Source organism: Globicephala melas, chromosome 20, assembly GCF_963455315.2.
Source record: "Globicephala melas chromosome 20, mGloMel1.2, whole genome shotgun sequence".
Lineage (NCBI taxonomy): Eukaryota > Metazoa > Chordata > Mammalia > Artiodactyla > Delphinidae > Globicephala > Globicephala melas.
Genome location: NC_083333.1, coordinates 52961316 through 52984032, shown reverse-complemented (window position 1 = coordinate 52984032; position 22717 = coordinate 52961316). Strand labels below are relative to the sequence as shown.

The window sequence follows — 22717 nt, the reverse complement described above, 5'->3', positions numbered from 1 at the left end:
TATCATCACACAATACTTCCAAATGTATAGTTGTCTCTCCAGTCAGACAGACATTATCATGCGGGCAGGGGATGTATTAGGACCTAGCACGGGGGCCTTCACATACCAGGCGCTCAAGAAACATTTAGCAAATGAGTTAATTATTAATTTTAAGGGCTTTCTTTCTCCTTTAAGAACTCAGGTTTTCTTTTTCTAATGTGGAAGAAAGCTTAGAAAAGCAAAGGTGAGTTTTATGGTTTTTAATGATCTGTAAAACCTCACCGCCACAATGTTCTTAACGGCTTTATTTATTTTGTACCGCAAGAAAAATGATTGGTACCACCGCATTAGGTAGCTACATAAGGTAGTCTCAAGGGTGGCTCTGAATAGTTTTTAAAGTAGTCAATGATATTGCTGTAAAATTGTTGCCCAAATGAGGAGCTCTTATTCAATGAATTCTTGAAGTAACGGACAGTTTTCTTTGTTAATACTTTTGTAGTTAAAGAAGAAGCTATTAAATGAGGCAGTAGTAAAAACTTTTCTCAGTAGGTGAGAACGTTCTAAATTTGTTTCCTAGCAATAATTTGCTTAAAAGAGCTGAAGGGGTCGAAATTTCAGAGGAATTTTCGATACACTTTTTGTTTGAGGGGCAAGAGCGGGGTGGGGATGGGGTGGGGGAGTGTATTTCAGGGGGAGGTCAGAGGAGTGGTCCTAATTCCGTAGACTCGGTGACATGTATGACGTCTTGCTGAATCACACCATAGGATCCATCTAAAAGATTCAGCTCTATAAAAATGCACAGTGCACCTACCTTGTGTAAAAACTCGAAGAATTATCTTTGTTCTTCCTGGGCCCAGCCGTTCAATAATTTAGCACTTTATCAATCTAGGAAGCCCATCCCCAACCATCTTCATGATTGTCAATGAGGAATTAGGTGGCTTACTAAAATATTGAGGGATTTTTCAATATGGGTTTGGATCTAATTCAAATGGCACTCAGCAGTTGGAGGAATGAAAATTCGAGGAAGGCCATCTGGGAGAGAAATTGGGGAAAATGGAACAGTTTTGACTGCCAAGAGTGGAGACATCTTACCCAAGTAAAACTCTCTCTGTAGCTACCTTCCTAGTTCCAATTCCATGGACTTATCATATCTTCTTAATTTGGTTTTCCAAATTGGCCTACTGATAATGATAATAACAGTAACAATACCAGGTAGCATTCACTGAGTCCTCACTATAGGCCAGCCTTATACTACTATTTTACATGTATTATCTTATTTAACCCTTACAACAATCCTTTGAATTAGCCACTATTGTTATTTCTCTCCATCCCAGAGCACTGAATCCAGTTGCAAAAGTCACTATTACTAAAAATGGTAGAGCTTGGAAAAATATTGCTCACTGAAGTGACTAATTTGCCTCATCCAGATCCATGTGGGTGGCGGGACAAGATCTTTTTGTCAGGCTGAGGACACCACGACTTCAGTGTTCAGTCTGGGAGATGACCCGGAACCATTTGAACCTCACAATGCAAATAGTTCATGTCAATCATGGGGACTTACCTGCTGTCCCCAATTAAACCTACTACCTTGAAAAATACCCTTTGGATATAACAACAATAGATTTAAAAAAATGGATTTGTAAGTGAATTGTCCGGTGGGCTGCCACCCTGAAAAAATTGTCTGCACAACTGGCAAACTCCTTCCAAGCACGGGCACAGTCTAATTGTTCCTCTCTTTTCACTGCCATCTTGAATAAAGAGAAACTTGGCATTGATTTCAACACCCTCCCACCCCATACTCACCAGAAAAATTGGAAACATTTTCTTGGAAAAGAAAATTTGTCCACTTATCCCAATAAGCATGAATTGAGAAAATCATAATTTTTAGGAGGAGTTTCAGTTAATGGAACAAAGTGTCAGAACTGGGCCTTCAAGAACAAGGTGCAAAGTCAGTATGAACCAGAAGCAAGAGGATGATGAGTCTGAGCCATTGGCCTATGCAACTAGACTCCATATCTCCTCTTGCCAGGAACAGACCTGGGAGACAAAGTGAACATCAAGTGATCTTGAAATTCGGGGATGTTCGGGGCAGGGAGCTGAGTGTGCAATGAGATACCACAGTTGACTTACATGCTTTCTTTGTGGGTTACATCTCCCTGTACTTCCGAGAAGAGTTCCCAATCAAAATGTTTTCATCTCTAAGCTTCTCAATTTTTCAATCAGTGGCAGCACCTCTGAAGGCAACTCAGTGACTTTTCACTTGTAATTGGTTACTGTGTATTTTTTTTAACACACTTTTTTCTCTCTTTGTTTCAGAGGCTACCCTTTAAAGACAGGCATTTCACTTGCAGCAAAATGTAAGTACATGTCCACCTTGAAATGGTGTCTCCTTCTCAGCTCTAATTCCTAAAACCTCCTAATCTTTAAGGCTCCCATCTCACATTGCTGCATTTTTCAAGTCTGGCTCAACAAATGCAGTTTGAATCTAATATTTCACACTCTTGATTTGTATGACTTCGTGGAACATTTTATACACTGTTTGGGAAACAGATTGAACCTGATTGTGGTTGTGACTAGGTTGCCTCTAAAAAGCTAGAAAAAAGTAATGAGGAAACAATTAGGCAATATTCTTTTAGACATTATGACAGTGTGACAGCAAACCTTTGAATATTCAGCTTCTCTCAAAAGATGGCTGACTACTTTATTACTCTTTGCCCAGTCGATCCTTGGAATCACAGACTGTTTTACGTTTAACAATATGGTAGTTATCTTAATAATTCCTTCCTGTGTGTACTGCATTATGGCAACTCTGTAAACCAGTGTTCTTTCTAGAGTGAATCTCCTGAGTATTATGTTTCTTTACTCTTGGTACTCCCAGTGTCCCTACACAAATTACAAACCCCCTCTATTCTAAAAGACCAAATAAAATTACACCAGATCCAGGCTGGGGAGTTCTGAGTATTTTAGAGTTTTGCCTCTGGGAATTAGGATGTGATTTTTTTTTCTTTTTTAATAAAATGGGTATAAAGGTTTTAACCAGAAAATGTGAACATTCCATCTGTCTCTGGAATAATTTGATTATGAAAATCTAAGAACCAAGACATCTAATATTCCTTACCTTGCAACATGTATCACAAATTCTTAAAACAAAACCCCACCACCACCCACGCTAGATTCTATTACCCAAGTTCAAAAAACAGAGGATAAATGTGGGTTCAATATAAAGACTCTAGCTATTCAGTAGTAGCTTAAATGGTAGTGAGTTTCTTGTCACCACAGATAAGTAAGCAGGAGATCAACAACCATAAGGTAGAAGGTTGACTCAGGTGAATCAAGGAGTGTCCATCAACTCCCAGCTCCTGATTCACACAGAATTTCTAGTGGAGGATGCATCTCAGCACTCACTGAAGCATTAATTAGACACTCTTGGACCTGAGAGAATCCACAGGTCTCACTTGAATTATACGTATTATATGTGTTCTAATAAATTCTCTTTTGAATCATTCAGTCCCTGAGAAAATGATGTGTTCAGCTGAACTGTAAGAAAAACTTAGTTTTCACTGCCTTGCCTGGATGATGTTTTTCGTTTGTTCTCTAGAACAAATTGATCCCACTGCTATTCCCCAAATATTCAAACATCAGCACAAGAAACATCACCCTTAAAATCATTTAAATTTTATGTCTAAGTATTATGCATTCACTGGAATTTGTAAAATGTCAGGCTCTATATTATATTGCTGTGCTCTTTACTGCAGTATCAAGACACCTGCATGTTGTGAATGATTTAAGCAACTTTTACCAATAAAGTCATGTTAGATTTTATGAGCAGTCTCCCTTTTCATGTGCTATCATGAGTATTTTATTTGTACAAATGGGAACTTTTGACTATATTCTCGCTTTTGAACATAGAACGCTGTTCAGGGGAGACCACTTGTGTTTCCTTCCCCGCATATCCATATTTGGTAGCTCTTTGTCATACTGCGTCTGCCTATTTAGGTTTACAGTGCTTTTAAATGATTTAATGTTAAATACTAAAAAAATGGTTGGTATATGTTCATGGTGAAAATTAGATGAAGGGGCAATTTAAGGCAGCATTTTAAGTCACTGTATGCAAATACACAACTATGAACACATATATGACTATTAGCTCAAGATCTCTTGATCAAAATTTCAGTTGAAAACACGTTTTACACCTCCCAGATTCGTGGAGGGGGTGGGGGGAAGGGGAAGTCTAGTTATTTCACCTTAGGTCAATTTGTGATCATTTTATTTTTACATTTTTTTCTCAAGGACATACAAAGTGCTTGATGACCTATTTTATTAGTAAATATCCTTAGTAAACCTGCATTAGAATTTTACACCATCCAGACAAGATACATCTACATACCTCTCCATGTCATCTCTGAGCAACTGGCACAAAGTTGGTCTGACCTGTGGAGTCATGGAAATGCATTCAAATCATCAGGCAACTGTGACTGGGGTTCATTTTGACAGCCAGACTCAGTGGGCCCCTCTGGAGCTGGCCTTGTGTCCTAATGATGATTGTATGATACAATCAATGCAAATGGACAACCACCCAATCAGCACTCTATTCAAACAAGGCTTCCATCCACAGTAGGTGGCAGGAGACTTTGCAAGTAAAGGTCCTGGAAATGTGTACATGCCAAGTAAAACGCCAGCCGCACTGATGGGGGACAGCCTTACCCAAGTCAGGAAGATGTGCCCCCTTGGAGAAAAAGGGCAGATGATGGAAGGAACTCAGGTGTAAAAATCAGAAGGTGCCTGTCTGAGTCCCAGATCACTCCCGCAGAAGTGTTATGACGTTGAGAATTTTAGTTAACCCCTCAGTTTCTACGTATCTGTATTATGGGGGGTGGAGGGTGGAGTGGGAAGAAAAACATTTTCCTGCCTCCACCAATGGGTGGTTGTGATAAGAGCATAATGTTTCAGAAAGATTTTGTCATCTAAAAATGCTTTCTATCTTCAAGGGATTCTTACTAGATTATTGGAGGCTTTCGCTGTTTATGTGGGAGTCTCTGGGGACTCTGGAAGCAAACTTTGGGCCTTAAAATCGACACTGAACAATAAAACAAAAAGAACCAAATCCAAACATATCATGCCCCTGGAGAGTCTTGCACCCACATTTTTTCTTTCTTTTCAATTACACATACTCTTTGGGACCACTGCCTCTGGTGGAAGAGAATTGTCTTCTGGGTGGTATGGGTGAGAAAGTTACCAAACAAACCTGAATTATCCAAAGGCCTGTGAAATGCGCAATTGCTTTTTAAGAGGCCTGGTGATATCGTGTGTTCCTTTCGATTTTTGGCAGTAATGATTTTCTGCAATTTGTGGTTTTGCAATTTCTCTTTACGCAGACAACACTCTGGCTCTCATTCAATGCCCCACTGGTTGGGGGCAAGGAGCGAGGAGAGAGAGAGATTCCCTAGGGCTCTGACCACTCCAGAAAAAGAAGGAAATGTTAATGAAATAAGTCAGAAAGAATGCTTGAGACTCGTGGAAGCTGGTTGGTTAGTGGGGAAGAAACAACTTTCAATAAATTGCATGGTGTGGTTGGGATTTCATCGAGGGTTTTCATCAGCTAAGCAAAGGTCTGTTCCCCTTAACTCTTCTTGACTCTCCACTAAGCTTTGTCTGGATTGCAATCTCAGTCTCTCTCTCTCTCTTTTTTCTTTTTTCCTGTATTCAACAAGCCTAGAACTTTCTCTTCTACCAGATCCCTTTGGCCTCTTCTGGCCTCGATGGGATTCTCTTCAAATGCTCTGTCTTTAGGTGTCCACTTGCCAATTACATTAACTTGGTTTGTGTAAATTACCTGAAGGCCCACGTGCCAGAATTTTTGCCCTTGTCTCTTTGCAGAGGCAGTGCGTGGATATAGCATTTATTTAGGTGAGAGTAATTTGTTCTGTTTCTATTCATCACCTCTGGAAAGGCTTTGCTGACTTCTGTTTGCTTTTTTATGACTGCTAGGCACTGTGCTGAAGGATTTAAAGTTGCATCCAGCGTGAACCTTGTATTCCTTCTCTGTTCACTTCTGCGTATCAAAAGAGCCCCTGTTCTCCATGGAGTAGATACCTCGGGGCTTATGCCCACAGTTCCTGGACTTTCTATGCCCAAAGGCAATTGCACAGGCCACTTAGTTCTTCTCTTTTCATGACCTAAATGTCACTGCTTCTTTTGTTTATAGGAACAATATAAAGATAATTGCTACTCATAGGTTAGTTGTATAATTTTCATGTATTTGAGGAATATACGATCTTCCTGTGTGTGTCCTACAGGTTTAGGGAATTGTTTGTGTTGTGTCATATAAATCATGGGTTTTTAATTTTGGAAGATGCTTTCACCATGATGCTCTTCGACAGCAGCCCCCAAGCCATCCTCCTCACAGCACCCTCTCTAGAGCCCTTTCTCTAGCCCATGGAAGCCCAATTCATTATTTAGTAGCTCAACACTTCCAGCTTTCTTTTGCTAACCCGAGATAACCTTCAGGTGGTTTGTGCTGGTTTTACTTTTGGAGCTGCTCAAGAGTTCACTCCTTCTTCCACATGACAACCCTCCAAATATTTTGGAATCTGATCCCTATACTTTCTGAGCCTTCCTTGTCCGGGCTAAACATCCTCAGTTTCTTCAGTCATTCTTCATATGACTTGATTTAGTTACCCTTTTCCATGTGTCTCAGTCACAAATTTTTAATGTTCCTGTTAAAATGTTACAGCCTGAACTGAAAAGAATATTGCCAAGATGGTTGACCACTGCAGAGCTCCAAGGAATAAAAAAAACAAAACCAAAAAGCTCTCATTCTGGACATATTATTTCTATTACTATAACCTAAGAGCACATCACAAATTTCAATAGCACTTTAGTCCTGAGGTTAATCCTAAAACCTCTAGCTATGTTTTACAGAAGCTGCCATGAAAGCAGATTTTTTTCTGCTGTATCTATGCACTTGATTTTGAATAAGCAAATCTTTACATTATGGTGACGCTGATTAGTTTCAGAATATTAGTGGAAACTGTTAGGAGCTTTTTGAATTTGAATTTTTTAAAATCCTGTCCCAGTTTTGGGACATACTTGATTTGCTTCTTGACTTCATTCAAGAGATTGATTTAAAAAAAAAAAAAAAAACAGTGAATATCTGGATTTTAAGCTCCTCAAACGAGGAGTCATGTTTTATTCATCTTTGTCTCTCCTGTGACATTCTGTTAAACAACCAGATGCTCAAGAAATGCTTTTATGAAATCAGTCAATAAAATCAAATACAGGCAGCTTTCCAACACCCTGACAGACAGCCATCTTTTGATTGATATCAGTGCCCTTTACAAACCAAGGACAAGATGAATTTTACACTATTTTGCTAATGCTTGGTGATTTTGTAGCATTATAGTGTGACCCTCAGGACTAGGTTGCCTGGATTCTAATCCCACTAGACTTTGCTAGCTACATGCTTTGGAGCAAGTTTCTCCCCCTCTCTAGTTCTATTCCCTGATTCGTAAAATGATGATACTAAATTATTTGTACCTGCCTCATTTGGTTGTTGTGATGATTAAGTGAATTAATCCATGTAAAGAATGTAGAACAGCTGCCAATAATATAAAAATGATAATTAATATAGTAATAAATGTATTGTTGTTTCTTTTGTTGTTCTCAAGATATGCTAGTGTAACTACCCTATCCTAAGGGGAAAGAAAGCAAGTTTGGCATAATTTGTTCATAGTGAACCCATATTAACTCCAAATAATAATTATAGTATGAAAATGCCATGTGATCTAAATACAACTCAACTGCTTCATGCCCAGCAAAGTTTAGGTATGCATTCAAAAGAAACACAAATGTCTAAAAAGATGAAAAAAATGTAAATTTTTACTAAATTCCCACAAAGAGGAATTATATTACATTCCATGGCAAAATATTCTAAAGATCTTCTTTACCCAATTCTTTATAGTAGCTGCTCAAAAATCTTGCCTCTCTCCCTACTGCTTATATAAAAAGATCCTGGCTAGTGTTGCTTTTTTCCTCACTTATCTTTCTCTCTTAATTATGCCCTATTTTGCAGGATTAATAAACTACTGGTCTATTATTTTCTGCCTCCAACAATTCCATTTCTTATGTAATTTCAATGTGGACTTTCCAGGCTGCTCCTGAAAAAAATTATATATATATATACACATACACATACATATATATATAATTTATATATTATATAAATTATATATAATTATTTATTATTATATATAATTTATATATTATATATAATTATTTATTATTATATATAATATATATAATATATATAATAATAAAATATGCAGTGCTCTCTATTTTAAATTCCATATAGCTAGCTGATTGTCACACAACACTTTCACTGATTTTTGCTGAACTCTTGTACCTATAGCAAACCTATGGCTGTAACTGATGTATAAATGTAGTTTATAAATAAATTGTGGTTAATATTATTTATGTTAATGAGTAAGACAAAAGTGAAACAACAAAGATGTATGTCACAGACCCACCCATTCATCAATAATGTGAGCAACTTCTTTACTAAATTGGATAATAGTTTTTGAATACGATAGAATATTTCCTCGAGTTTCTGTATTATTTACAATATGAGTTATAAACACAACACTTATTTTTGTTTATGTTTTATTAGTATTTTCTACATCACTTTCTTAAATCTAGACAACCAACAACACAATAAATCAAGCCTTGATTTGTAGTATTTGTTGATTTCTTTGGTGTTGATACTTCTACCATGGCCAATTTTAAGCAACCAACGTGATTATCACTGAATTTGGAATTAAGAAAGAATGTGCAACACCATTATATGGTGTTTCTGCCATAAAGATACAATAGATGCAAATAACCACAGAAGCATAGGTAATAATAAAATGTCATAAAACAAATAGGAAGTGATGAGCTTTGAGTATTTGTTTCCCATTTTTAATACAAGTTGTTTCATTGCAAGTTTATATAATTCAATTTTTAAGAATGGCTGTGTTTAAAAATCAGCTCACAGGGCTTCTCTGATGACGCAGTGGTTGAGTCCGCCTGCCGATGCAGAGGACGTGGGTTCGTGCCCCGGTCTGGGAAGATCCCACATGCCGTGGAGCAGCTGGGCCCGTGAGCCATGGCCGCTGAGCCTGCGCGTCCAGAGCCTGTGCTCCGCAACGGGAGAGGCCACAACAGTGAGAGACCCGCGTACCGAAAAAAAAAAAAAAAATCAGCTCACAAATTCCTGAAAAGTCTAACTACTGCCCCTTGCAAACTGTCACAAGCCATCTCTAGTACAACTGGTCCTTCATCTTTAGATAGCAGTGTGGGGGGTGGGGAGGAAATGGAAACAGAGTTTTTAATAAAAGCAACTATCTTTTATTATTGATAGTACTAAAGGTTGGAAAACTATGGTACAAGGCCAAATGTGATCCACTACCTGTTACTGTAAATAGTTTTATTTGAACACTATTCCAATAAATATCTATATATTTATATATAGAGAGAGATTTATTATTTATAGATATTTATCTATATATTTATATCTATATATTTATTATCTCTGTATAAGTCAGGGTTCTCCACAGAAACAGAACCAATAGTATGCAATACCTATCTATCTATATCTATCTATCATCTATCAGCTATTTTCTGTCTATCTATCTACAATTACTATACAAAATATATTCACTACAATGCCTAAATTAGCATTCGATTAAACAACTGGATACTCTAGCCTCCCCAATTTAACACATAAAATTAACCATCGAAGTCTATGACTGCTTTTGCCTACAGCAGCAGAGATGAGTAGTCGTGATAGAGACGATATGGCCCAGAAAGCCTAAAATAGTTACTATTTGGTTTTTTTGTAGAAAGTTTGCTGACCCCTGGAATAAACCATAAATCCAGATTCAACTGACCCCTGTTCCTTTAATACAGTCAAGCCGAACACATACATAATAACTTCAGATTGATAATAATCAAGGACTATGCTTGGTCTCCATGGCCATTTTGGACTACATTTTGTGAAACTGCAAGCAGAAGAGCATCTACATACTGATATGAATTCCTTGGATATATTCTCTAGCAAGGTTGCAACATACTTTTTAATCTTAATTATTTTTTCATGTCTACATTTCTGTACAATTTTATAACAATGTATGTATGTGATTACATCATACATACTAGCTATTTTAGTGTAGGCTGTTTCTTTTGCTTTTTTCCCCCTTTTTCTTTTTCTTTTTTTTTCTCTTTTCTTCCCTTTTCTTTTCCTTTTTAATTTGGCTCTCTTACCCCTATTTACTAATCCATAAACATTCTTGCAAAATTAGTGCGTATCCTTCTGTATTTTTTTCTGCATTCATATAATGTTGAAGGAATAGTTATTTAACACACAAATACAGAGAGAGAAATACTCATGTAGAGGATTTTTTTTACCATTTATTTTATAAAATAGCATCAAATTTCAATGTGCATATTCATCTTAATTTTTCAATCAAAAGTACCTTTTTATTTAAATCCCTGTTTATATTATTTATCCTTTCTTTTCTTCTTTTATTAAAAATAAATTTATTTATTTATTTATTTATTTTTGGCTGTGTTGGGTCTTCATTGCTGCTCGCGGGCTTTCTCTAGCTGCAGCGAGCCGGGGCTACTCTTCATTGCGGTGTGTGGGCTTCTCATTGTGGTGGCTTCTCTTGTTGCAGAGTATGGGTTCTAGGCACGCAGGCTTCAGTAGTGTGGCATACTGGCTCAGTAGTTGTGGCACACGGGCTTAGTTGTTCGGCAGCATGTGGGATCTTCCTGGACCAGGGCTCAAACCAATGTCCCCTGCATTGGGTACCAAAGAAAATGTTGGGGTATAGCTGTGAATAATTACAAGTTAACTTTTCCCAAGCTGCAAATCATTATTTTTTAAATCTATTTTAGAGTTTTACCAAAGATCAGAAACTATCTCCTAGGTCTTCAGAAACCACTTTCTACCTTCCTAAACATTAAAATATGTTTCCACATTTAGTATTGATTATTGACGTAAAGATTCTATCATTATATCTTTTCTAAACATTTTTTTAGACTACAAAAGAAGCTCAAGTTTAAAGGGAGTGAGGAGGAGATAATTGTAAGAATGCTGATATTTAATGAAATCCACAAAAAGGAAGGAAAGTTTAGTTGGATTTATGCTATTCTGAACTGGAGAGCTTTATTGGAAATGGAGAGCCATCAAGAACAAGGGATACGGAGATAGGTTCAAGATGGTGGAGTAGAAGGATGTGCTCTCACTTCCTCTTTCAAGAACACCGAAATCACAACTAACTGCTTAACAGTCATCAACAGGAAGACACTGGAACTCACTAAAAAGATACACCATATGCAAAGACAAAGGAGAAGCCACAATGAGATGGCAGGAGGGGCGCAATCACAATAAAATCAAATCCCGTAACTGCTTCGTGGGTGACTCACAAACTGGAGAACACTTGTACAACAGAAGCCCACCCACTGGAGTGAAAGTTCTGAGCCCCACGTCAGGCTTCCAAACCTGGGAGTCTGGCAAAGGGAGGAGGAATTCCTAGAGAATCAGACTTTGAAGGCTAGAGGGCTTTGATTGCAGGACTTTGACAGGGCTGGGGGAAGTAGAGACTCCACTCTTGGAGGGCACACACCAAGTAGTGTGTGCACTGGGACACAGGGGAAGGAGCAGTGACCCCATAGGAGACCTACCTGTTAGTGTAGGAGGGTCTCCTTCAGAGGCGGGGGGTGGCTGTGCCCCACCATGAGGACAAGGACACTGGCAGCAGAAGTTCTGCAAAGTACTCCTTGGCATGAGCCCTCCCAGAGTCCACCATTAGTTCTACCAAAGAGCCCAACTAGGCTCCAGTGTTGGGTCACCTCAGGCCAAACAACCAACAGGGAAGGAACCCAGCCCCACCCATCAGCAGACAAGCAGATTAAAGTTTTACCGAGCTCTGCCCACCAGAGCAATAGCCAGCTCGACCCACCACCAGTCCCTCCCATCAGGAAACTTCCACAAGCCTCTTCGATAGCCTCATCCACCAGAGGGCAGACAGAAGAAGCAAGAAGAACTACAACCCTGCAGCCTGTTGAACAAAAACCACATTCACAGAAAGATAGACAAGATGAAAAGGCAGAGGGCTATGTACCAGATGAAGGAACAAGATAAAACCCCAGAAAACCAACTAAATGAAACAGAGATAGGCAATCTTCCAGAAAGAGAATTAGGAATAATGATAGTGAAGATGATCAGGACCTCAGAAAAAGAATGGAGGCAAAGATCAAGAAGATGCAAGAAATGTTTAACAAATATCTAGAAGAATTAAAGAACAAACAAACAGAGATGAACAATACAATAACTGAAATGAAAAATATGCTAGAAGAAATCAATAGCAGACTAACTGAGGCAGAAAACGGATAAGTGACCTGGAAGACAGAATGCTGGAATTCACTACTGTGGAACAGAATAAAGAAAAAGAATGAAAAGAAATGAAGACAGCCTAAGAGACCTCTGGGACAACATTAAACACAACAATATGCGCATTATAGGGGTCCCAGCAAGAGAAGATAGAGAGAAAGCACCTAAGAAAATATTTGAAGAGATTATAGTCAAAAACTTCCCTAACATGGAAAAGGAAATAGCCACCCAAGTCCATAAAGTGCAGAGAGCCCCCAAAAGGATAAACCTTTTTATCCTTTAAGGAGAAACACGCCAAGACACATAGTAATCAAATTGGCAAAAATTAAAGACAAAGAAAAATTATTGAAAGCATCAAGGGAAAAATGACAAATAACATACAAGGGAACTCCCATAAGGTGAACAGCTGATTTCTCAGCATAAACTTTAGAAGGCAGAAGGGAGTGGCATGATATACATAAAGAGATGAAAGGGAAGAACCCACAACCAAGATTACTCTACCCTGCCATGATCTCATTCAGATTCAAAGGAGAAAACAAAAGCTTTACAGACAAGCAAAAGCTAAGTGAATTCAGCACCAACAAACTAGCTCTACAACAAAAGCTAAAGGAACTTCTCTAACTGGGAAACAAAAGAGAAGAAAAGGACCTACTAAAACAAACCCAAAACAATTAAGAAAATGGTCATAGGAACATACATATCGATAATTACCTTAACTGTGAATGGATTAAATGCTCCAACCAAAACACACAGGCTTGCTGAATGGATACAAAAAGAAGACCCATATATATGCAGTCTACAAGAGACCCACTTTAGACCTAGGGGCACATACATACTGAAAGTGACGGGATGGAAAAAGATATTTCATGCAAATGGAAATCAAAAGAAAGCTGGAGTATCAATACTTATATCAGATAAAATAGACTTTAAAATAAAGAATGTTACAAGAGACAAGGAAGGACACTAAATAATGATCAAGGGATCAATCTAAGAAGAAGATATAACAATTATAAATATATATGCACCCAACATAGGAGCACCACAATACATAAGGCAACTGCTAACAGTTCTAAAAGAGGAAAGCGACAGTAACACAATAATAGTGGGGATTTTAACACCTCACTTAAACCAATGGACAGATCATCGAAACAGAAAATTAGTAAGGAAACACAAGCTTTAAATGCCACAATAGACCAGATAGAGTTAATTGATATTTATAGGACATTCCATTCAAAAACAGCAGATTATACTTTCTTCTCAAGTGCTCATAGAACATTCTCCAGGATAGATCATATCTTGGGTCACAAATCAAGCCTCAATAAATTTAAGAAAATTGAAATCATATCAAACATCTCTTCCGACCACAATGTTGTGAGATTAGAAATCAATTACAGAGGAAAAAACGTAAAAAACACAAACACATGGAGGCTAAACAATATGTTACTAAATAACCAATAGATCACTGAAGAAATCAAAAAATACCTCGAGACAAATGACAATGAAAACATGACGATCCAAAACCTATGGGATGCAGCAAAAGCAGTTCTAAGAGGGAATTTTATAGCTATACAAGCCTACCTCAAGAAACAAGAAAAATCTCAAATAATCTAACGTTACACCTAAAGGAACTAGAGAAAGAAGAACAAACAAAACCCAAAGTTAGCAGAAGGAAAGAAATCATCAAGATCAGGGCAGAAATAAATGAAATAGAAACAAAAAAAACAATAGAAAAGATCAATAAAATTAAAAGCTGGATCTTTGAGAAGATAAACAAAATTGATAAACCATTAGCCAGACTCATCAAGAAAAAGAGGGAGAGGACTCAAATCAATAAAATTAGAAATGAAAAAGGAGAAGTTACAACCGACACCGCAGAAATACAAAGCATCCTAAGAGACTACTACCAGCAACTCTATGCCTATAAAATGGACAAATTCTTAGAAAGGTATCACCTTCCAAGACTGAACCAGGAAGAAATAGAAAATATGAACAGGCCAATCACAAGTAATGAAATTGAAACTGTGATTAAAAATCTTCCAACAAACAAATGTCCAGGACCAGATGGCTTCACAGGCGAATTCTATCACACTTTTAGAGAAAAGCTAACACCCATCCTTCTCAAACTCTTCCAAAAAATTGTAGAGGAAGGAAAACACCTAAACTCATTCTATGAGGCCACCATCACCCTGATACCAAAACCAGACAAAGATACTACAAAAAAAGAAAATTACAGACCAGTATCACTGATGAATATAGATGCAAAAATCCTCAACAAAATAGTAGCAAACAGAATTCAACGACACATTATAAGGATCATACACCATGATCAAGTGGGGTTTATTCCAGGAATGCAAGGATTCTTCAATATATGCAAATCAATCAATATGATACACCATATTAACAAACTGAAGGATAAAAAACATGTGATCATCTCAATAGATGCAGGAAAAGCTTTCAACAAAATTCAACACCCATTTATGATAAAAACCCTCCATAAAATGGGCATAGAGGGAACCTACCTCAACATGATAAAGGCCATATATGACAAACCCACAGCAAACATCATTCTCAATGGTGAAAAACTGAAAGCATTTCCTCTGAGTTCAGGAACAAGACAAGGATGTCCACTCTCACCACTATGATTCAACATAGTTTTGGAAGTCCTAGCCACAGCAATCAGAGAAGAAAAAGAAATAAAAGGAATACAAATTGGAAAAGAAGAAGTAAAACTGTCACTGTTTGCAGATGACATGACACTATACTTAGTGAATCCTAAAGATGCCACCAGAAAACTACTAGAGCTAATCAATGAATTTGGTAAAGTTGCAGGATACAAAATTAATGCACAGAAATCTCTTACATTCCTATACACTACTGATGAAAAATCTGAAAGAGAAATTAAGGAAACACTCCCATTTACCATTGCAACAAAAAGAATAAAATATCTAGGAATAAACCTACCTAGGGAGACAAAAGAACTGTATGCAGAAAACTATAAGACACTGATGAAAGAAATTAAATATACCAACAGATGGAGAGATATATCATGTTCTTGGATTGGAAGAATCAATATTGTGAAAATGACTATACTACCCATAGCAATCTACAGATTCAATGCAATCTCTATCAAATTACCAATGGCATTTTTTACAGACCTAGAACAGAAAATCTTAAAATTTGTATGGAGACACAAAAGACCCCAAATAGCCAAAGCAGTATTGAGGGAAAAAAACGGAGCCAGAGGAATCAGACCCCCTGACTTCAGGCTATACCACAAAGTTACAGTAATCGAGACAATATGGTACTGGCACAAAAACAGAAATATAGATCAATGGAACAGGATAGAAAGCCCATAGATAAACCTACGCACCTATGACAACTAATCTATGACAAAGGCGGCAAGGATAAACAATGGAGAAAAGACAGTCTCTTCAGTAATTGGTGCTGGGAAAACTGGACAGCTACATGTACAAGAATGAAATTAGAACACTCCCTAACACCATACACAAAAATAAACTCCAAATGGATTACAGACCTAAATGTAAGATGGGGCACTATAAAACTCTTAGAGGAAAACATAGGAAGAACACTCTTTGACATAAATCACAGAAAGATATTTTTTGATCCATCTCCTAGAGTAATGGAAATAAAAACAAAAATAAATAAATGGGACCTAATGAAACTTCAAAGCTTTTGCATCGCAAAGGAAACCATAAACAAGGTGAAAAGACAACCCTCAGAATGGGAGAAAATATTTGCAAACGAATCAACGGACAAAGGATTAATCTCCAAAATATATAAACAGCTCATGCACCTCAATATTAAAAAAACACACAACCCAATCCAAAAATGGGCAGAAGACCTAAATAGACATTCCTCCAAAGAAGACATACAGATGGACAAGAGGCACATGAAAAGCAGCTCAACATCGCTAATTGTTAGAGAAATGCAAATCAAAACTACAATGAGGTATCTCCTCACACCAGTTAGAATGGGTATCATCAGAAAATCTACAAACAACAAATGCTAGAGAGGGTGTGGAGAAAAGGGAACCCTCTTGCACTGTTGGTGGGAATGTAAATTGATACAGCCACTATGGAGAACAGTATGGAGGTTCCTTAAAAAACTAAAAATAGAATTACCATATGATTCAGTAATCCCACTACTGGGCATATACCCAGTGGAAACCATAATTCAAAAAGACACATGCACCCCAATGTTCATTGCAGCACTGTTTACAATAGCCAGGTCATGGAAGCAACCTAAATGCCCATAGACAGATGAATGGATAAAGAAGCTACAGTATATACTATATATATAAATATATACATATATATATATATAAAATACACACACAATGGAATATTACTCAGCCATAAAAAAGAATGAAATTGAGTCCTTTGTAGACACGTGGATGCATCTAGAGACTGTCATACAAAGTGAAGTAAGTCAGAAAGAGAAAAACAAATATTGTATATTAATGCATTATGTGGAACCTAGAAAATGGTACAGATGAACCGGTTTGCAGAGCAGAAACTGAGACACAGAAGTAGAGAAAAAAACGTATGGACAGCAAGGGGGGAAAGCAGCAGGGGTGGGGGGGGATGGTGTGATGAATTGGGAGATTGGGATTGACATGTATACACTGATGTGTATAAATGGATGACTAATAAGAACCTGCTGTATAAAAAAATAAATAAAATTAAATTTAAAAAATAAAAAAGAAGAAAAGAGAACCAGGGATGGTCTCTTCTTTCTTGGGCTTTGTGGTGTCTCCTACTTCTGTAGACCAGGTCCATCTTATTTTTCAGATGCATGTGTCCCAAAATGGCAGGCACAGATATCAAGGAGAGGACATTTTAGCTCTGCTTCCCACTTGGGGAATCCACATATAATCCAAACTCCAAGATAGGAAACCCACATCCTTCAGGTCTTTGTTCCTTGTTATGCCACTGGCCAGCAAATGAATGGGATGTCTCAGTTGGAAACATCTCTGGTTCCATTAGCTGTGGATAATGGACTTTTTAAAAAATCAGGATTGTGTGTTGAAATTTATCAAGTATTATCTGCCTCTAATGATACTATTTTTATGGGGTTTTTTCCCTTTAATCTATTTGTGTGATAGACTGCACTCATAGATTTTCTCATGTTGAATCTCACTGCATTCCTGGCACACCCTACTCAATAGTATCTTTGAAAATACATTGATAAGCAATTTGCAAATCTTTATTTAAATTTTTTCATTTAGGTTCACTTATGAGAATGCCCTATATATACAGTGACCCTTGAACTGCACAGGTTTGAACTGTGCAAGTCCACTTATAGGTGGATTTTTTTTCAATAAACATTGAAAAATTCTTGGACATTTGCAACAATTTGAAAAAACTCACAAACTCTGTAGCCTAGAAATTGCAAAAAAATTAAGAAAAAGTTAAGTATATCCTGAATGCATAAAATATATGTAGATGTACATATGATATACAAAATATGTGTTAATCAACTGTTTATGTTATTGGTAAGGCTTCTTGTCAACAGTAGGCTATTAGTAGTTAAGTCTGGGGGAAGCCAAAAGTTATATGCGAGTTTTGTACTATGCAGGGAGTTGGCACCCCTAACCCCACATTGTTCAAGAATCAACTGTAGTTTTCTTTTATTGCCATTATATTCTCCTTTACATTTGCCTAGCACTGAGTTTCTTTGTACTTTGAAATTTTTATATCTATCTTACTTTTTCTGAGACTTTCCTTCTATCCCTCCTTCCAACCCACTCTCCTCACACCACCTTACCTAAAAGTTTCGCTGTTGCCTCTACTCAGCCCCCCACCCAGGACTCCTGGTCCAACCAAATATTTAATAGGGGCTTATGTTCCTGCTCCATGGTGATATTGGGGATATCCGAGATCCAAGTCCCCAAGCTCAGTCACTTTATAAAGTTGAGTGTATATTCGTCAGCTTCCCTAGGTCACAACTGTATCCCAAGCAACAGTGGACAACAACCTTTTTCTTCCTCCTTTGTCAAGTTGAGAAAACTCACATTACCTCCTGGTATCATCAGTGAGCCCAGCTTTAGCTCCCCACGTGCAATCCCCAGTAAACTACAGGTACAGAGCTCCTAGCCCTTCCTGAGTTTAGTCCTTCTTTGTCCTGATTCCAGAGTGAAGCTCAGCTAGAGGGTTTCACCCCTGCACTTATTTCTTCATTTTCCTGTTTCATTTGTTATCTACAGTTATTGATTTTGTTTGTGAACAAGCCTATATCTTTTTAATATTTTATTTACTTCATTGAGTCCCATAAACTTATATGGTTTTCTGGGGGAATGAATTGGGATAATTATGTGAAATTTTTTAAATACAAAGGATTATAGCAATGAAAGGAAACACTAGTATAAAACTGGTATGTGTTCTCTGCCTAGAAAACTCCCTTTTCCTTTCTGCCTACCTAAATCTTAATCATTTTTCTCTGGATACTTATTCTAACTCATGTTTTTTCTTCCTTCAGTTTAACCTCATAAATATGTATTAAGTGCTATAATGTACAAGCACTGTACTAGCACTGAGAATACAGAAAGGAAGATAGGTGTGGTCCTTGTCTTCATGGAACTGTGTCTAGTGTGGGAAACTATTAAACAAAAATTTACAATACAGTATAATAATAACATTAAAGGTTTTGCAATTATCATTAGAACATCCTATTTAACAACTGACTACATACTCAGTTTTTATTTTTCTATAACTTATACGTGTGGATTAATCATGTCTTCTGAATTCTGAAAGACCCATGAAGATAGTGAATATATATCCTGTAGTGCTCTTATTTAAGTCCTTGATTTCACCCACGGAACCAGGAATCACTGTGCACACAGGATTAAGTAGTCTTTATCCTGCAGCAGGGTTAAAGGCACCAAAGCACACAAAGAGGTGGTTTTAAGGTCAGCTGTTATTGCTTTTTGTCAATGGCCATTACAGAAGTTATACAACAATCTGTTGGCACAGAGTGATCTTTAAAGTCTCAGCGTATGGCTTAGAATAAGACTATTTATTATTTTAGAGTTAATTTTAAAAAGAAACAACAGATTATTGTGTCTCCATGTTAATTAAATTCTAAGGCTAAAATAAAGTAACTTTAAAGTGGATAAAGTAACTTTATTCCTGATTTATGAAGCATCTTGTCTTTTAAAAGGACAGAGACAGACCAAGAGAGAGGCTCAGCACTACATAAAAGACACTGTAAAAGCTAACTGCTCAGATCATGAATAGATACCAGTTTAAAGTACCTCTAAGAACCCCCTAGCATATACTCCAATATTTGGATCAAAATAAAAGATAATAAAATGACATCCACCAAATGACCATAACAAGGGACAGATAATACCAAGTACTGATGAGAATGCAGAACAACTGGCATTCTCATAGACTGCTGGTAGATGAGACATTCGGTACAACCACTTTGGAAAACTGGCATTATCTCCTAAAGATAAACATAGGCATACCTTATAACTTAGTGATTCCATTCTGATGTATATACCCAACAGAAATGCATTGTGGTATATTCACACAGTGAAATACTGTACCGCAGTGAGAATTACAGTCTACAACTACATGCAACCACATGAATAAATCTCACAAACAATTCTGAACGAAAAAAGCCAAACAGTGGAAAGTACTCATGCAATTGATAAGCATTATGGACGCATTTGGGGAGTTTTTGCAACCAGACCTAATCCAAATTTGGTGGATGGTAACGAATCGAACCTTTTCCATTTTATCTTTTGTCTACCAAATGCTGTCATTTCAGCATCAGATGGGGCAGATTAAAGCTATTGGAAAGACTATAAGAGAGCAGAGTTTCTAACGTAAGAGGTCAGTGAGCTAGGATAAGACAGGAATGCCAGATATCCAGTGAATGAGGCCAAGTTCTTAGCCAGACACTTTACAACAATGGGAATGATGCAAACAAGAAGCAAAGCTTGAAAAAGGAGGCTGAAGGCCAATAAGAAAATCCAAATCAACCGGAATGGATCACACAGTGAATTAATGTCACCATTTGGACACTCAACCACCCAAAGACAGGAATGAAAGAAGATCTCATTCTTGTGAGAAGGACCACACAGCGGCAAAATATTAACACACCCTGATCTGAGACCAATATCAATATCATATACTGTAATTAAAATTACAGTTTTAATCTCCAGTTACATTAAGAAGTATTGAATATTATGTTTTTTATTAAAATTTAAAACCTATATAAGTAAAAGCAAAAATAAACAAATGGAACCTAATCAAATTTAAAAGCTTTTGCAAAGTAAAGGAAACCATCAACAAAATAAAAAGACAACCTATGGAATAAGAGAAAAAGTTGCAAATGATGCAACTGACAAGGGGTCAATATGCAAAAAATGAAAACTCTAAATCAAAAGCTACATGTACCCCAATGTTCATAGCAGCACTATTTACAATAGCCAAGGCATGGAAACAACCCAAGTGCCCATTAACAGATGACAGGCTTAGGAAGATGTGAGATATATATATATATATATATATATATATATACACACACAAATATATATACAATGGAATATGACTCAGCCATAAAAAAGAATGAGATACTGTAATTTGCCACAACATGGATGGACCTAGACAACATTATACTTTGTGAAGTAAGTCAGACAAAGACAAATACTATATATCACAAATACTATGTAATATCACTATATGGAATCTAAAAAATAATACAAATGAATCTATATACAGAACAGAAAACAGATTCACAGACATAGAAAACAAACTTATGGTTACCAAAGGGGGAAGCGGGGTAGGGGGGAGGGATATATTTGGAGTGATTTAAAAGATAAAAAACTACTATACATAAAATAGATAAGCAACAAGGATTTACTGTATAGCACAGGGAATTATATTCAATATCTTGTAATAACTTATAATGGAATATAATCAGAAAAGAAACTGAATCATTATGCTGTGCTCAGTATTGCAAATCAACTATACTTCAATTTTTTTTAAACCCTATATAATCATTATTATTTTTTACAACTTTATTGGAGTATAATTGCTTTACAATGTTTAGCTTCTGTTGTACAACAAAGTGAATCAGCTATATGTATACATATATCCCCATATCCCCTCCCTCTTGAGCCTCCCTCCCACCCCTCTAGATGGTCACAAAGCAAGCAGCTGATCTGCCTGCGCTATGTGGCTGCTTCCCACTAGCTGTCTATTTTACATTTGGTAGTGTATATATGTCAGTGCTACTCTCTCACTTCGTCCCAGCTTCCCCTTCCCCTGCTGTATCCTCAAGTCCATTCTCTACGTCTGCGTCTTTATTCCTGCCCTGCCACTAGGTTCATCAGTAATGTTTTTTTAGATTCCATATATACGCATTAGCATACGGTACTTGTTTTTCTCTTTCTGACTTACTTCACTCTGTATGACAGACTCTAGGTCCATCCACCTCACTACAAATATCTCAATTTCGTTTCTTTTTATGGCTGAGTAATATTCCATTGTATATATGTGCCACATCTTCTTTATCCAGTCATCTGTCAGTGGACATTTAGGTTGTTTCCATGTCCTGGCTAGCTGCAATGAACATTGTGGTACATGTATCTTTTTGAATCATGGTTTTCTCAGGGTATATGCCGAGTAGTGGGATTGCTGGGTCATAGGGTAGGTTTTTTTATTTTTAGTTTTTTAGGGAACCTCCATACTTTTCTCCATAGTGGCTGTATCAATCTACATTTCCACCAACAGTGCAGGAGAAAACCCTATATAATTATTATGATTTATAATTCTGTGTTTTTGAATACATTTTCAGTTCAGTGAAACTTCATTGCACTGTGGTGAAGCCAGCTGGCCGCAGAGTTCAGCCATAGACCATTATGAAATATCAGGGATGGGGTGGGCATGGTAGCTAAGAAAGCACGAAGAAGGACAAGATGCTGTTTGGAGGGGAAGTTCTAAGTGGCACACAGGATCTGGTTGTGTGGCAGGAAGGGAGTGGTGACTTAAAATACTGTGTACATGATTGGCTTTCCTTCTCTACTTATAAGCTATAAACTTCAACATATTAATTTTAAAATGTGTGTCAAGCATGTGCTAATTGTCAGGCACTGTGCTAGGTATGGTAGGTGAAGATACGTGAGTAAAGACAGACTACCTGTGCTCCTGTTCATTCCAGTGGAGGCATCAAGGTGAAGATAAGGCAGAGTAACTCTAAGGGAATACCTTCTTATACAACATTTTCCCCCAAAGGAGGAGAAAATACCTTTAATCATTTTTCCTGGGTTGGTGT

General features: G+C 37.2%; 1 protein-coding gene across 1 annotated transcript in view; it reads left to right on the top strand.

The window, feature by feature from the left end:
- Window positions 1–2309: 2309 nt before the first annotated feature.
- ANKFN1 (ankyrin repeat and fibronectin type III domain containing 1) overlaps window positions 2310–22717 on the top strand; it is a 263593-nt gene continuing 243185 nt past the window's right edge. Inside the window, exon 1 of the mRNA XM_030881631.2 lies at window positions 2310–2336. The gene's annotated coding sequence lies outside the window, so the exon portion shown is untranslated. The remainder of the gene's footprint in view (window positions 2337–22717) is intronic.